The sequence below is a fragment of the Labrus bergylta genome, chromosome 1 (genome assembly GCF_963930695.1).
Source record: "Labrus bergylta chromosome 1, fLabBer1.1, whole genome shotgun sequence".
In the NCBI taxonomy this organism is placed as follows: domain Eukaryota; kingdom Metazoa; phylum Chordata; class Actinopteri; order Labriformes; family Labridae; genus Labrus; species Labrus bergylta.
Genome location: NC_089195.1, coordinates 11,985,049 through 12,003,373, shown reverse-complemented (window position 1 = coordinate 12,003,373; position 18,325 = coordinate 11,985,049). Strand labels below are relative to the sequence as shown.

General features: G+C 46.3%; 1 protein-coding gene across 3 annotated transcripts in view; it reads right to left on the bottom strand.

The window, feature by feature from the left end:
* The window catches only part of add3a (adducin 3 (gamma) a), a 98,958-nt gene that overhangs the window by 53,027 nt on the left and 27,606 nt on the right, over nucleotides 1-18,325 (bottom strand). The window contains exon 1 of one of the 3 annotated variants that reach the window (XM_065954120.1): nucleotides 18,315-18,325. This exon is cut by the window's right edge and continues 339 nt beyond it. The exons of 1 other annotated variant lie outside the window; for it this stretch is intronic. The gene's annotated coding sequence lies outside the window, so the exon portion shown is untranslated. Of the gene's footprint in view, nucleotides 1-5,227; nucleotides 5,304-18,314 lie in introns of those variants that run through there. One more of the 3 variants, XM_065954135.1, reaches the window with a different exon arrangement.

Here is an 18,325-nt window from a genome sequence, read left to right as displayed (position 1 = left end):
TCTCCATTTAAAGAAGAGAGTGACTACAGAGTGGACCCGGTTTACACACAGTTTAGCTGCTCTCTTGGCAGATCTTCCTGGAATACAGAGTGGACCCATGTGGACTCGGGATCAGATGTGTGGTCTGGCGGAGGGCTCTGATGAGATCTTGTTTGAAAAGATATCCCAGCATGCCTCTGCAACAACAGGAAGGGAAACAAGCTGAGTCTTTCTCAGTGAGACCCTCCTGTCACTGTGCTATGCTGTGACCCCCCTCGTTCACATCTGACCGCTCGATGACACGCTGTCACAGCCGACGGGGGAAAGAGAGCGTGAGCCAGTCCCTCGTGTTTCCGGGCCTGTCAGGCCTGAACCTCGGGGGTTGAGACACAAATCCATACAAAGAATCCATCATGGGAAGGAAAGTGGCAGCGACCCATGCTGCTGACATCCAGAAGGTCAGGCGTATTTCTGCCAAGGCCTCCGGGGTCCTTCCTCGCCTCGTCAACAATTCAATCACCAAGCTCACTGTCACGGAGCGACCAGCAGACACGGCCGGAGACAGAAGAGCTCTGAAGTGGGAAATAGTCCATCACACTGATGATCCCTAAAGTACGCCGGTCCGTCTGTGCAGCGGAGAAGTTGCGACAAATACTTCATTTCTGTGACAGGTAAACATACGTGTGTGTGTGTGTGTGTGTGTGTGTGTGTGTGTTTGCGTCTGTGTTTATGTGTGGGTGACTCTGTGTGTGTATGTGTGGGTGACTGTGTTTGCATGTGTGTGTGTGAAGGAAGGACAAGCTTCCTGTCAGGATGTGGGTTCCAGCAGAGGGACAGTGGCACTTTACTGGAGGTCACAACTTTCTGCTTAAACCAAGTTTGTTAGTTTGTGTGTGTGTGTGTGTGTGTGTGTATTTGTGTGTCCTTGTGATGTATGCATTCATGTGCAATTGTCCGCGCCCTCATAGCTTTGACCACTGAGCCAGCGTACTCTGCACTTCCTTCTTCAGCTGGGTCGTTTTGATCGTCGATAAGAAGAAATTCTTCGGTAACATCAAAGAGCTCTGTGGCTCGTACAGCGGCCGAGCTTTCATTCATAAATCTGTCTCCCTGCAGAGCTCCTCACCAACCTGAATGAGGCCAATTATCAGCACATCTCCTGCTCCATAGTCAAAGTAGGGGGGCTTCACGGGTCCATACAGACTGAGATAATGAGACCACCAAAGAGGAGAAAAATAGTCCTGAGTGTGGGCCTCAGAGACGTCACATCTTCCCCTCCTCCGGCCTCTCGTCGCTTAACACTCCCTCCATTCATCTCTCACATGCCTCCTCTCTCTGTGTGCATCCTTTCAATATTCCTCACACTCTTTTATGTGCCCAAAAAGGAACAGTTCACACAAAGAGGAATAAGAATTCAGTGTGTTCAGTGTTGCTGACTGTCGCAGTGTTTCTGTGATTTTTTGCAGGAGTAGATAGGTACAGCTGTTTCCACACACACACACACACACACACACACACACACACACACACACACACACACACACACACACACACACACACACACACACACACACACACACACACACACACACACACACACACACACACACACACACACACACACACACACACACACACACACACACACACACACACACACACACACACACACACACACACACTCGTCCTTCCTCGCCAGGAAGCCCTCAAAGGATATCCAAAAAGAAGCCGCTCATCGTTGCGTCAACGTATTGTTCCTGACGACCAGTGTGTACCGTGTGACTCATGGTCACCACAGAGACCGAGTGATGCAATCAGGAAGGAAAACCAAGAAGCGAGTGACAGTCACCACAGCTGGGTGTAAAAGTCAATATTCTGTAACAATGCGGTTTCTGTAAGGTTTCTGGCTGCATTCGCTGAAAACTTGAAACTGCATTTCAGCCATTGAGACGAGACTTAACAGTTTATTTTTCATGGTCGGGAAAAACCTGTTCATTTAAAGGTCACATATCCTCCTCCTCTTCAGAGGAAGTCTAAGAGCTCCTCAAAACACGTGTGTGAAGTTTCTTGTTCTAAATCCACTGTGATCCTGTATATGATCATGTCTATAAACCCCTCTATTTCAGCCCTGCTTAGAACAGGCTGTTTCTGTACCTTTAAATATGTAAATGAGCTGTGTCTGACCACGCCCCCTCTTTGGAAGGGTGTACTCGGTCTTTCTCGCTCCATGTCCTGTTGTTTACGGTGAGAAGGCAGACCTGTTTGAGCACACATTTTCTGAAAAGTGGAGCAGGGAAAAGATGGAGAGGATGGACTTTTTCTCATCATTGGGGGGTTTGTAGACAGACTAGAGACACATATTAGAGTTAGAGCAGTGGTTCTCAAACTTTTTAGACTGCGTACCACCTTCGAAAATATTTGGCTCTCCAAGTACCACCCTTATGGTAGATGTTAAAATACACAGTAGGTCTATTTCTACACACATTTTACGCAGGAGGTTATATATTATTGACTGTTGGCAGCCACACTATAGGCCTACTAAGGGCTAGCGCTAGAACTGGCACTTAAACTAACACAACACCGACATTTGCCCAAACAAAAGTGCAGAACAATAAAATTGAACAAGAACAATTGCTTGTTCGCCGCTGCATCTGTTATGGATTTCTGCAGTTCTTTTTCTAGGCTATATAGTTTGTCATGCCCATAGATAGCCGTGTTTTTGTTGTTGTTGTTTTTGGTGTGCGTGTGTTGGTCAATGATTGTCGGTCTATATATCCAGATTAAAGTTGTTTGTTGCAAAAACTAGATTAATTTAGAGGGGAAAACACATTTGATATAAATACAACTCAATAGATACAAGACCGATAAGATAAGAGTATGTAAAAACAAGAAATGTCGTTTTATGCTGAACAGGTTTTATTTTTATATTGTGGAGATTTCTTTGCTACCACCACAGGGAGCCCGCGTAATTGAATAATATGGGACCTTTAAATCCACTCTGAAGTTACGCCTGCTTGTGCAATCTTCCCTTCAACCCCCCCCCCCCCCCCCCCCCCCCCCCTCCTCATTCCGCTCCAAGTTGAAGCATTCTGGTTCAAATTATCGTCAAGACTGTAAAAAGCTGTTAAACCCAAATCCAGATTGTAACTGTTTTTGTCCAAAAACTAACAGATGATGTCAGCGGTATGAATATTTACGTCTGGAGTGAGTCTCTGAGTGAACAAGCAGCTTTGCACTTTATTATTTCAGCAAACTAAATGTTTTCACTGTCCACACGAACCATGCTGCAAAGCTCCAAACCTGCAGAATGCTAATAAACACACCAGAGGGCTCACTCTCTGAATTCACCTGCTTTGCTTTGTCTGAAATACTCTTTCATCTACTCATCAGCAGCAGCTTTAGGTTGTCGTCTTGCAGCGTTACCATCGCCACACGGAGGTCATACCAAAGGATCCGATGACGGATACCTTGAAGCCGCTGTAGACACGGAGACCTTTCAAAAAAGAAGAACAAAGAGCCAAGCAGGCAAAGGAAGGATTACACAACCAATGACAGATCATAAAGCATGGTCCACTTCCGAGCTTGGATGTCTGATCGTTTGGCTAAAGATCACTGAGACGTTGATTGGAGGAAAACTGCTGCAGGCTAACGGCTATGAGGAACCCCGAGCATCTCTTTGAATCAGCGTCAGCTCCAGTTGGCTCTGCCTCTTCGTCTGAGAATATCAGATCTTAAAAGGATCGACTGAGAGGGAAGTACTTTAGGGCCACATTTGAAATGAAACAAACACCTGTTAAACTCACTTTTCATTTCAGTGTGAGGTTTATTACACACACACACACACACACACACACACACACACACACACACACACACACACACACACACACACACACAATGTCCTGCCTTCATCTGTCTCTTCGCATGACTTTCTGTCAAACCACGGCTTAAAGCAGTGATTCCCAAAGTGACTTCTCGGGAAATTGATCCTGAGGAAATACAGAAATTATACGCATGTCCTCCAAGCGGGTGGCCGGGTTCGAATCCGACCTGTGGCTCCTTTCCCACATGTCATTCCCCCACTCTCTCTCTCCCTGATTTCCAGCTCTATCTACTGTCCTATCTCTCTATTAAAGGCCCAAAAAGCCCAAAAATAAATCTTTTAAAAAAAAAAAAAGAAAAAAAAAAAAAGAAATCAGACTTGTTGTCTAAAACGTATCGCACAGTGAGACGACTGTGCCCAAAAGGCGACCTCAGATATCCCACTGTCACTTTAAAACACACCTGAGAGCTGCTGTCATGCCTGCTGCAGACTTTCCAATTGACGTTACAGACACGTAATTGGACACATGGACCTTTGTCAATGGTCGGAGCGTTCAGGGAGGGAACATTAAGGCAGGAGGGGAAACAGGTTCTCATGTTGCCTCTCAATTAGCCTCCGATTAGTCTGCAGAGCAGGTAAATGCCAGGCGCTCCCCGAGGGCCCACATAGCAGTGTCACTTGGTATTAGCATGATCAAACACAGGGAAACGGAGAGAGAGGGGGTGAAGAGGGGACGGAGGGCGACCTTAGTGAAGGCCTGTTGCAGCCTGATGGCGAGGAGAGCAACAGCAGTAGAAACATCGCTTTAATACATTTTTCAGCTGCGAAAGGCGATACCACAGAACAAAAACTCCCTTCTTCCTCTCGCTCTCCCTCTTCATCCTCTGAGGCTGACAGCATCATCCCCTCCCTCCTGTGGTGTCCTCACTTTGTCCTCGTCCATTATCATTGGCTGTTAGATAAAAACCGACAGGCAGATGTGGGGAAGGGAGGCTCAGCACAGCGGTTAGCCTCACTTTTGGTTTCCCCGGCGGTTAAGCTGCCGTCACATCAGACGGTAAACGGAATCTCTTCAGTGGAAAAGAAAAGGGAAATATTGAGGCTTTGACTCGGTTTACAAGGTGCCTGATGGAGCAGACAGACCCGTCACACTGGGGGGGGGGGGGGGGGGGTTGACTCCCACACAGACGCAGGATGAGAGCACAGTATCTGTTCCACCGCGCTCATTCTTTCACCATTATCCCTTTCAAGTTTCTCTTCTGTTTAACCGATCAGAGAGAACGCCCACCATCGCAGCAGGATCCGGTGTTTCAAGACGACTATGAAGGGATCTTTCCACATTTCAAATGAAGGCGAGGAAGATTTATGACTGGTCGGTGGGCGCTGCAAAGCAATGCTGTGTCTTTCACACGGGGAGGAACTTACTGGTCACAGAGAGCGAGACACCATCTTGAAGTCTCTTATTAACAGCCGACACACTGGATGGCTTAAACAGAGGACGAAGGTGGAAAGACTGACCCGGGATCTGCAGGAGGAAATGATCGGACTCAGTTTATTCTGTCACTGTTTAAACCACCGATGCCGGGAGGTGATTGAGGCGGAAAACATCAGCACTCACAGTGAACTATTAAAACCTTTAATATAAACGGCAGCTGAAGGAAAAAAAAACGCTTTCATCAGAATCAGCACAAAGACATTTAGTGGGAATACATCTGAATTACAAGGAAAAATCACAAGCAACAGAAATTGAAGAATGAGTCATAAGAAATAGTTTTCAGTCATCAGGGGAGCAGAGGCAGAGCACAGGTACTGACAGGAAGTGACCAGAGGCAGAGCACAGGTACTGACAGGAAGTGACCAGAGGCAGAGCACAGGTGCTGACAGGAAGTGACCAGAGGCAGAGCACAGGTGTAGACAGGAAGTGACCAGAGGTGCTGACAGGAAGTGACCAGAGGTGCTGACAGGAAGTGACCAGAGGCAGAGGGTGCGTTCGAATTGTCTCTCCTTTCTCCTTTCACTATCCACTTTACCTTAACCCCGGAAGCATTTCAGTGGCGGCCATGATAAGAGCCGTTCGAATTCTCTAAAAGCTAAGGAAAGGTGTGTCAATGCTTCCTTTATAACCTCCTTTAGCTTAGGATAGCACTGGACCATCCTTTACCAAAGGAGATGAGATATGACGCTCCACAATTCCTTGCGGCCGCAACATTTAAAGCAAGTCGCGCATCCGACCGTAAACGAACATTAACGATGATCGTAAAGTGACACAGATCATGTAAGTTAACATTGCAATATGCCTTGAACAACTTTCAACAATCTTTAACCCGTAGGCGAACTATGAACGTTATGCTGATGTTGTGAGTTTAACTTTTATTGCAGCCTATGCTCAGTTTGCATTCGTTATTTATCCACTTTGAGTGTTTTGGCAGCCCTAAGCAATATCATAAATAGCGTTAAACTTTCCTTCAGTCACAGATGCTGAAACCCTTGCCTTGATTAAGGTTCTTGAGATATTATGCAAAGCCATATAATCAGATTATAATCACCATAAAACACATCACCCTGTCTTTCAGGTAAAAAGGGATCAGAGACATTTTGAGCCTGATGATGTTTTATTCAACATATTTCATTCAATTCAGAATGTTTTGTGCATCAGTTGTACATTCTTGTCTTGCATACATGTAACAATTAATTTCATATTTATTTTGATGTTGATTTCTGAGTGGACAGGAAGGTGATGGTTTCACTTTTGTTACTCGTAGCCTGGTAGTCTATATTTCTTTTATTTCAATCCCAACCTTGTGGTGATTAGGATTATTTCACCAGTAAGAAGGCACAGGGGAAAGTTTTTTAGATGTGTTTTTTGTAGTCCATTTTCAGAACATTGTAGTTTCAACACGGCAGACCCACGTCATTAACCTCTGCCAGCCCGTCGCATTTAATGACGTCGCCTAGTGGAAATGTGGTCGGATTGTCAGAGCAACGAGATCGCCTTTCCCTAAATCCTTTATGAATTCTCTTAACATCTTTCCTAAACCTCATGACGTTTTTGCGGGGTTAAGGTAAAGTGGATAGTGAAAGGAGATAGGAGGGACAATTTGAACGCACCCAGAGTACAGGTGCAGACAGGAAGTGACCAGAGGCAGAGCACAGGTGTAGACAGGAAGTGAACAGAGGCAGAGTGCTGTCTGTGGACACAAGCCCTAAAACAACCAAAAAGACAAGGGGTGCAGATGGTCTAACGGTCAGGTTGTGTGACTAGCACCCCATGTACAGAGGCCATAGTCCCTCAAGTCCGACCTGTTTTCTCAGGGAGGGCTGAGATTCTTTGACCGTCCCTCTGTTCCCTTCTCCTAACAAGTATTAAAGAAAGGCTCTGCACAAAACTGACACCAATCGACTGCATCTTTCTCTCTATTGTTCTTCTGCAATCATTTATAAAACCACATTGTGGGATTGGGGTTTAAAATTTGTTTGTAATGAATGTTCATGACTGTGATGTGACGATAAAGACAAATGAAGCTGTAAATAAAACCACATCAAATCCTTCAACCCAACCCATAAAATATCTGATCCAATTTGACTTTTTGTGGCTTTTTTAAAAGTTTTTGCACAAAATGCATCCATTAAATCTCTGTGTCCTTCCACTCGCTGAGTCTTAGTCCTTCCACTCAGTCTGTGTGCGACTCCATCCGTCTCTAATCCTCTTCCTGTACGGATCACTGAAACCTCAACGCTCATTTGTTGGATTCTTTATTTGCATCCAGTAGACGGTATCAGCCTCCCCCTCTACACTCTCGCTCGCTCCATTCATCACTCCATCCTCTCTCTCCTTCACTTCCTCACTTCCTCCATTGCCGTGTCTTCCACTCCCCTCACTCCCCCCTCCCCCCCTTTGTTTGTCTTTCATCTCCTCAGTCCTCCATCAGATCCTTCTCTCTCTCTCTCTCTCTCTCTCTCTCTCTCTCTCTCCCTGTCCGCTGTCCTCTTCGCTAAGAGAAGGACAGCGCAGCGTCCTGGCAGCTCTCCATCCTCCCTGCCTGGGCGGAAAAATAAACAAGCGTCCACATGTTCCCGAGGAATTTTAATGACTTCCATAACTCCGGCCTGTTTACCTGCCAAAGCCCAGGCAGCATGAGGGGAGCTGTGGACGGAGTGCATGGAGAACGTTAAGCGGCGCTGATGACAAACCTGAGTCAAGAGGCTTCCTTTGAAGAGCCGAGCAGCTCTGCAGGCAGTCAGAGGTCATCAAGTGAGTAACCCTGCATACAAATCCTTCAGCAAATCATGCAAATGAGAGACGCCATCAAAAAAATCATACATCTAAGGGTCTCTATGTTTCACTTACAAAGAAGAATGAAATAAATGGCTACAACTACAACCTTCAGATTTATTTTTCTGTCAAACATAAATCCACCTATCCCCTAACCCTCCAATACCACCTCAACACCAACACCAACCCTAACACCAACACCAACACCAACCCTAACACTAACACTAACACAAACACAAACACCAACACCAACACCAACACCAACACCAACCTCAACACCAGTGTTTCCCTAACAATTTTTTTTTAGATTTATTTTTGGGCTTTTTGTGCCTTTATTGTAGAGATAGGATAGTGGATAGAGTCAGAAATCATGGAGAGAGAGCAGGGAATGGCGTGCAGGAAAGGAGCCACAGGTCAGATTTGAACCCAGGCTGCCTGCTTGGAGGAATACAGCCTCAATACATGGGGCGTACACACTTACCACTGCGCCCCAAGTCAATTTTAATCAATTTAATTTTCTATATTGCACCAGATCACAACTGAAGTCCTTTAAGGATACATTTCTGATAGAACAGGACAGCTGTCATTAAAATTAACGCATGAACACCAAGATTCCTTCAAGTGTTTGTGTCGGTGTTTGTCTGAGATGCTGCTGATGATCCAACCACATGAGATTTGGCACAGGAGACCCTCCCCTTGTGCCGCATCATCTTTGCAGATAGATTATCCAGGAACCAGTCTGAAGGAAAGATAAAGAGCTTCAACGTGCTGTGATTGAGGTCCAGGAAAAGCTGGCTGTCAGGTGAGAAACTCCTTGTCAAGAGTGTATTTTGATGGAGGCTGTGACCCACAGACTGTCAGGTCAAAAGCCTTGTGACCTGACATAAGAGCAGACGACAGGTTGATGGAGTTCTCTGTGGAGGGCCAGGGCGCTGCCATAAATCTGAGGGATTACTAACGTCAGGGCGAATGTTGAAACCGATTGGAGAGACTTAAAACCACAAAAAAAATAGTTCAGCGGTAGACAGTCCATTGGAGACTGAATTGGTATTATTCCTTTTCCATCTTTTCCAGGATTACTGAAGAAACATTACAAGGCGCACGGTCAGACTCCTTGGTTCACTACATTAGTTTATCTAACATCTGGGCTGCATCACGTCGACATGTTGTTCTCTAGCCCGACCTTTTCTTCACCTTCATTAGGAGCACATTACCCAATCAGGCGGCGTGTTTTATTACAGATGTGTCAGCGGCGTGGGGAACACCCAGCCCTCTGGCAGGACCACAGTTTAGATTTCTGATCCTCCTCACTTGTGTTTTTCTTTCCTCTCCAGCCCGGGACCAGCTGCAGAGGAAATGACAACACGAGGGGAAAACAGCAGAGATTGATAACATCTCCTCCTCTTGCTCCCCAACCTTCTCGCTTTTTATGCAGATGTGGCGTGATCAACCTCACATCCCGCGTTTCACTCTGCACCTCTTCACGTTTCATCTACACGGTTTGACCCTGGAAATGGACACTCATTATGTTTCATACAAACTAAGGAGGCCAGCACACATGCAGGTTTGGTTTCTCCCCTCTCGGCCCTCTTTGGACCCGGTCCTCTCTCATGCTTGAGGAATCTGGGCTGTGTTCTCAAACTTCAGGCCCTCAATGATTAGCAGGCTTTAGAGCATGGAACCACTGAACTCTCTAAAACCCCGTGAGGTGAAGGCTTTATGGTTTAACACAATCAAGACATCAGTGTGTTTCTACCGTCTCGGGATCCGAACGCATCTGAAACCTTGCAGCCTTTTTCTGTTTCAGCCCAAAACGTAGGCGATGTGATGCAAGAAGCTCTCGGCCACTTTCATGACTCTTACATGAAAAGTATGAAGTAACAGCCAACTTTCCTCTCTGTCACCCGCGTAGAGGACACTCTCTCTCCTCCCTCAGCAGAGCTTGTTAGCTTGTTGTACAAAGTGGAGATAACGGTGCATTAATAATATCCACATCATGCTTGAGATGTTGACCTTTGACCTGTGTCAACACGGGAGAAAAACTTTATTCAGCTCACAGCGAGCGGCTCGTCAATACAAAGCACCACACTTCAGTTTGCCCATCTTCAAAATAAAAGCACCACACTTCAGTTTGTCCTCCTTCAAAATAAAAGCACCACACTTCAGTTTGGCCACCTACAAAATAAAAGCACCACATATTGTTATGTTTGCAAGAGGAAACTGAAACTCAGAGAGCAGAGAAGTAAATATTTAACGGATGTAGTGTGAATCGCAAGCGTTCAATCGTGTGGGATGCAGCATCCATCGCTTGCTGTTAGGACACGGTGTGTGACATGGTTGTCATTTATTTCCCACACAAAAGTCTTTGAACCCATTCTTTATCCTTTCTCCCGCGCTAAGCATCCTGAGCTTACACCTTCATCATCTAGATTCCTTTGACCTTCCTGAGTTAACATCATGCAAAAACAGCTGGCTAAAAGTAACACTAAGTGTTGAACTGTGCCATGCCAATATTTCCCCCAAATTCCCCCAAAACTCCTCGTAGCATCTTTGACAGACTCTCTACAACAATACTTCTGACGTGCTCCAACACCTGTTTGCACTTGAAGACTTGGAACAGACTCTGATTGTTACAAAGCGTGTGGTAAACAGTCTTTGCTTTAGTAACTAGGTTTGGTTAGAGACCAGCCAAACATGAAAGCACAGCTGGTTCCAACACTGAGTCACTTGGAGCCAATTCCCTTGATGGGCGATGGGAGGGTTAAGACTTCGGGGTTCTGCCGCCGGCTCTACTCACATATCCACTTCTGGAGGGGAGAAACCCCATCCTGACTCCGTAGATGACATAAAGGTTTTGGTTCAAGAGGATGAGAGAATAAAAAAAGAAGGAAGAGGAAGAGATTTAAGCGGAAATTGGAAGGCTGTGTGCCCAGTATCCTCACCACCACAGAATATATTTGCCGGAACAGAAAAGCTTCCCACTCGATCATGAAGTAATTGTGTCTTTGAATCTGAAAACAAACAAGGTTCTGCAGTGTATTTCAGGGATGGTCAGCTGGTTTGTTGCTGTGATTCTGCAGGAAGTGACAAGGAAAGAACACGACTACCTTTCTTCCTCCTGTGTGCTCCACGCCTCCTTTTAACGATCCCTCAACCCGCCACAAATCACACAATGCACTGTTGCAAATCTCTGCAGATAAAAGTCAAAGTGACTTCAAAGCTCTCACCTTTCAGTCTGCACTCTGTGGTTCAATCTTTCCCTCTTTTTCATCCTTAATAAAATAGAAGGACAGAAGTATCAGCCATTCAATATGTCACCCCAGGGAAGCTATCAATTATCGCCTTGTGCCTGGCGTCCGTTGTCCATTATAAAGAGTATTAAACATTTCAATAAAACACCTTTGGAACTGTTTACGACCAGAGTTAACAAAGTATGGCTTCAGTTTGATGCCATGTGGAGGCTTATTACCACTGACTGTATAAACATGGACGTAATCTCAGTGATGTCACCAATTGGTTTCTAAAGTGGTCTTTTGAAGCCCGTCGGTGGTGGTCACCATATTAGAAATGCTGTCGCCTGCCAGTCAGATAAGCCACACCCTTTATTACAATGCAGATCTCTTAGCCTTGATATCAGAGAAATTGTAAGTTATTAAAAGATGTAACCTCCACATAGTTTGCACCGATAAAGAAATAAAGGCTTTCTACATAACGCCGCCGGTGTTTGTCACGCGAGCCAATATTACTGATATCCTTCTCCTGTTTCCTCTCCACCCAGGAGGTGAGAACACCCACAACCCACTGCTGTGCTCAGTGTCTGAAAGGACAACACCAGTCCATGTCTCGACCTACTTCTGAGTTTAATGAGAAAGCAGCTTAACCAATGCTTATAAAAGGTGGATGCCAGTTTTGTACAAACAAAAACCTTCTGAAAGTCCTCCCTTCGAACTGCTGATAATCCCTGTGACTCAGCACTAGTCTGCAGTGATCACTGCCAAGACAGGGAGAGCAGACGGAGCAGAAACTGTGCTTATCAGATGCAAACAAAATGCTACGACGGCAGTAAAGATGTCCATCAGGAATCTCAGGTTAAAGTGGAAATATGATCTCATGTCTTACAGTAAAGCACAGTATAAATCTGCAAAATGGGCTTAAAGGGAAGTGGATGATACGCCCCCAAAAGGAACTAGAGCCTGATGGAAAGTAAAGGTTTGGTCATATGTTGGGGGGGGTCCTGTTGTGTCATGTCCCACAGGCCTGAGTCATTTGATGGTTTTAGATATTGTTTTCCAACCTCCCATTCTCTGGAAACTCTGACACTCTGACACACAGTCAGAAAGTGTTCAGTACAAAGCTCCACTTTGACTGCAATCACAGTCGGACTAACACACAAAGATAACGCTGTTGGGGGTCGATTGATTCTTGCATGTATTTACCTGATTTGGCCTCAGAATGGCCTTGACGATTCTGACCATGCTCCACAATTTCCACGTTGGATTTTGACCCAAAAGTCAACCAGCATAAATGTGAACTAAGAATGCTGGTAAACCGTTGAATATTTTCAGCATTCGTTTTAAAACCAGTTAGCCGCTTGCTAACTCGTTTGTCGATTGTTTGGTACGTGATGCAAAAGGTCAACTGGAAGAATATCCAATAGTTAGCTAGCTCAGCGATACTCAATCTGAGGCTCTTTTAAAGTCTTACTTAGATTTTCTTGTTACGTTTAAAAAGGTAATCATTGTCAGCAGATTCTCCAGAAATCATTAATTGAAAGTCATATCACAGTGTTTGCCACACACAACGATATTCGGGCGGGCCGCCCAGGTTTTCACAGTCAGCTTGGTATAATTGGCGACCTTTTTTAGAGTAGTACATCGTGCACACGGTCATGCTAAAGAGAGAAATTCCCCTCCAGTAATTACACTGATTGAAGTGCGATGTCTCAGGAAGCTTCTCAAGACTTTGTTTCTGTTTTTTTCTGTTGCTGCTTGCTGTTGGTTCAGGCTTCTCATTGCTTCATAAAATATAACACTAAGCCCTCTTCTAAAATGCTAAATGCTTGTAGGTAAGAAAGGGATGTTTTCTCTGTTAGTGTGGATCTTGAGTTGGTCAAGGTTTCATATCACTGAACTGAGCTGTAAGGCAGCATAACGCCACCTATTGAGCAGCGGGGGATATGCATTTGTCGGATAATCAGTTCCCTCATGGTGCTTGTATACCGGGACATGTACAGCAGTCCAATTAAAGAGCATTATCCGTAACCATGGCTACACTTAACTGGCTCTGTAAAATAAAACTGAGCTTCGTGCAGCATTTAGTGACTGATCAGTAACTGGAGAATTATCCAGTTTCCAGTCACACAATCTACAACACATGGACAGAAATGTTCTTTGGTCCTAAGAGGCTTGTTCTTGGGTTTGGAGCACATAGAGGAGGTCTAACAGGTGCATATAAGTCCTAGTCCTGTAACCATGACGTCCATATTCAATGACCGGTCAGGACAGAAAAATGTCAGCAGGTCCTCCCTCTCGGAGAAGACAGGTTCAGCAAAGCTTTTCCCATGAACTCTGAACCCGCCCGAGCAGTCGGTGTCGGGGGTGAAGTTCAGCGCCGATTGGGAACGCAAGGTCAGAGGGTCAAAGAACTGCTGGCAGCGAGGACAGTAAGACATTTAACCACTGAACTGATAATTTCATAATCCAGACGAAGTTACAAGGGATGCAGTGAGAACAGTTTCTCTGTCTGACAGAAATCCCAAATGAAGTGCAGCAGGAGGACTGGTCCCGACTAAACCAAACAACAACAAGCTTTTTGAGGCGTTGCCAAGAATGTGATTGAGCAACATGTCTGTAACACGGTTAAAGTGTCTGTGGGAGAGGACCAGAGTGAGGCAATCTGCCTGTGTCAACATGAGATATGGATTTATATGACTGAGGGCTGATCGTTAAGTCTCATCTGTGGGAAGATAAAACTTTGAAAGAGCTCAGTGTTTCTAAATGGAATGACCTTGACTGTTAAAAATCATCCATTTGGCATCGCTGGGTCAAAGAATGTTTGTAGCAAAAAAGAAAGCTGAACACAAACATGGCATCCATAAAAGATAAAACTCTATCAACAGATCCATGAGTGTTACCAAGACTCTCTCAAGAGAAATGTCTAAGAGAGGAGGCGGACGGAGAGGAGGAAGGAGAGGAGGAAGGAGAGGAGGAGGATGGAGAGGAGGAGGACGGAGAGGAGGAGGACGGAGAGGAGGAGGACGGAGAGGAGGAAGGAGAGGAGGAGGATGGAGAGGAGGAGGAGGACGGAGAGGAGGAGGATGGAGAGGAGGAAGGAGAGGAGGAAGGAGAGGAGGAGGATGGAGAGGAGGAGGACGGAGAGGAGGAGGACAGAGAGGAGGAAGGAGAGGAGGAGGATGGAGAGGAGGAGGAGGACGGAGAGGAGGAGGATGGAGAGGAGGAAGGAGAGGAGGAAGGAGAGGAGGAGGATGGAGAGGAGGAGGAGGATGGAGAGGAGGAGGATGGAGAGGAGGAGGAGGAGGACGGAGAGGAGGAGGAGAGGAGGAAGGAGAGGAGGAAGGAGAGGAGGAGGAAGGAGAGGTGGAGGAAGGAGAGGAGGATGAAGGAGAGGAGGAGAAAGGAGAGGAGGAGGAAGGAGAGGGGGACGAAGGAGAGGAGGAAGGAGAGGAGGAGGAAGGAGAGGAGGACAAAGGAGAGGAGGAGGAAGGAGAGTAGGAGGATGGAGAGGAGGAGGATGGAGAGGAGGAGGAGGACGAAGGAGAGGTAGAGGATGAAGGAGAGGAGGAAGAAGAGGAGGAGGAAGGAGAGGAGGAAGAAGAGGAGAAAGGAGAGGAGGAGGAAGGAGAGGAGGAGGAAGGAGAGGAGGAGGACGGAGAGGAGGAGGACGGAGAGGAGGACAAAGGAGAGGAGGAGGAAGGAGAGGAGGAGGAAGGAGAGGAGAAGGAAGGAGAGGAGGAGGAAGGAGAGGAGGAAGGAGAGGAGGAGGAAGAGGAGGAGGACGGAGAGAAGGAAGGAGAGGAGGAAGGAGAGGAGGAGGAAGGAGAGGAGGAGGACAGAGAGGAGGAGAGGAGGAGAGGAGGAGGAAGAGGAGGAGGACAGAGAGGAGGAAGGAGAGGAGGATGGAGAGGAGGACAAAGGAGAGGAGGAGGAAGGAGAGGAGGAGAGGAGGAGAGGAGGAGGAGGAAGGAGAGGAGGAGGAGGAAGGAGAGGAGGAGGATGGAGAGGAGGACGAAGGAGAGGAGGAGGACGGAGAGGAGGAGGACGGAAAGGAGGAGGTCTCACCTCTCCTCTCTCGTTTGTTGCTCTGCTTCCTGCAGAGAAACTCGACCATGGAGAGTTTGGACCGCTGTATATGCACTTTCATTAAAGTTTGAAAGTCTTTTGTCAAAGCTCACGACTAACACCCTGAGCGGATACATTTGGTTTGACTTAGAGGACTGCAGGATTCAATCAGAGCCGGATCACGAGCATCAAAGAGAGACTCCGTCAGACACGATCTAACAGCTTGAGTGGACGCTAAACAACAGTTTATAGAGTGTTCACTTTTATATACACAACCAACACAATATTCAAGCTTTACAAATATGCGCACACACACACACACACACACACACACACACACACACACACACACACACACACACACACACACACACACACACACACACACACACACACACACACACACACACACACACACACACAGCCCCATTACATAAACCAATGATTTACAACACAAGTTAGAAAGAAGAGTAACACCCATTCCTTGGACAATAACACAACTACTTCCTGTCTCTTTGTCAGACACACACTCATTCATTCACATACACACACAAACACACACAAATGGTCTACCACCCGTCCTAAAGTGGAAACATACGGAGAGGAACTGGAGAGTTACTCGGGTCAACGGGGTTGATTGAAACAGCGGGACAATACTTCACCATCGCAGCTCCGTGTTCACCTCCCTGGCCTCAGCATGGGACACACACACACACACACACACACACACACACACACACACACACACACACACACACACACACACACACACACACACACACACACACACACACACACACACACACACACACACACACACACACACACACACACACACACACACACACACACACACACACACACACACACACACACACACACACACACACACACACACACACACACACACAGCTCAATAGGTCAGATGTAACAGAGAGAAATATGTCTTCATTTACTACAAAGATTTATCTGTAAGCCTTGACCCTGGAGCTGGCTCGTGTTGTTGGATTCAGATGAAGAAGGCGCTCGGCCTCGCCTCGGGGAAGAAGAAATCAAGGCCAAGCATGACGGCAAATCACCTAGCCTGCAGCAGCGAGATTGTTCTTCCGACACACAGTCATTCCTGACACGATGAGAAAAACTACAGAGAAGCGGCCAAAAGATGAAGACCAAACAGAGCCGGGTGCAGGCTAGAGTCCTGTTTGATTGCAGAAGAAGAACTCAAGACAAATATTTGATCAGATGTTTCAGGATGCGTTAAGAGGCGCAAGGCCGTTGTCATGGCAACCAGTGCCATGGAGGCAGGATGTGTGCAAAGAACAACTTCTCCTCTGCAGACAGAGCACAGAGTCAACAGCAATCAGACATAACACGATGACCCCCTGTACAACGTAATGCACTCCAATACAACAACTCTAAGTTCTATTGTTACAAAGCCTTCTGGTCAGACAGTCGAGGAGTTGAAATAGATCGTTTCTACGATGCATCGCTATTTGGACGTGGACGACTCTGCATCGATGCAGAGACAGAACTCAATTGTTGGATCCTAACGTTTGTCTGTAGATCGTCCGGCTGCAGCTGATCATTTATTTATCTTAGGTGTTATTAGCTGCAGTTTTAGACCAAGGCAGTGTATCCTCCTCCCACAGCAGTTCTCTTAAACTTACATTTACTCTTCTATACATTTTAGTGTTTCTAAGTATACAGGTGAAATACTAGGTACTTTCATTGCATGCATTACAGGAAAGCATTTTAACAGTCACACACTATTGACCTGCTAAATGTTCCTCTGACGCTCCAACACTCTGTCTGGTGTCTCCTTTGTCATATCTATCATTTTCATTTAAATATGTTTACGCAGCCTAGAAAAAAATACCATTGTTATTTTGGTTGACAATGTGTGACGTTTAAGTTGACATTCATTAAACGGGTAGTGGATGTGTCATCACAGCAACATCAAAACATGCAAACAAATAACAGCAGCTTCCCATCACTCCATCCGGGCGTTGAAAGAGGGCCTTTCACTTGATCACCCAAAAAACCAGAGGCAGAAAAAGAGAGCAGCAGCACACCTTCTTATCAGCGCTCAGTCAGAACGAAACAGACACCTTTGAAAAGACGGTTTAACGTGAGCACATGGCAGTCTCGCTCCTCCTCGCCCTCAGGGGGTGAAGAGCCGCCAACATAGAAGACACACTCAAAAAAAACTAAACTTCAAGACTTTTAGAACAAGGGGAGGCTGAAGACAGGTAAAAGCTGTTCTCTATTCAGTGAATTCAAACTCAGCCTCCTTTGTAAAGGAGAGACACACACACACACACACACACACACACACACACACACACACACACACACACACACACACACACACACACACACACACACACACACACACACACACACACACACACACACACACACACACACACACACACACACACACACACACACACACACACACACACACGCTGACACTTGAGAGGGCGGCACCTCTCCTCTGCACACAGAAGGCCGTCTCAGGCCCATTCACAGCACCCCACATCCATTCTTCTCCAGAGTAAAAGCAGCGTGAAAGGAAAAGAGGAGGGCCTCTGCTTTTTTTTCATTTTGAGATCAGACGAGCAGAGCAGAAAGTTCTCCAGGAAGTGGCCTAGAAGTTTCTCACATGGCCTGAACTTGTCGGTAAAAAAAAGATAAATCAATAAAAAATAAACAGCTGAAGCGTGAGAGCATGTTTGAGTTTATAGCAGCTTCATGCTCTGCCTCTGTGTGCCGGCTCTGGGAGATCTCTGAGCTGCACAGAGGCAACGAGAGCAGACAGCAGCGAGACAGCAGCCCTGTCTCTGGGAACACAGCATCTATTATATCAGACACACACACACACACACACACACACACACACAACAATCAGCTAGCATTGTGAAGAAACTGCACGACTAACCTGCTGCACAG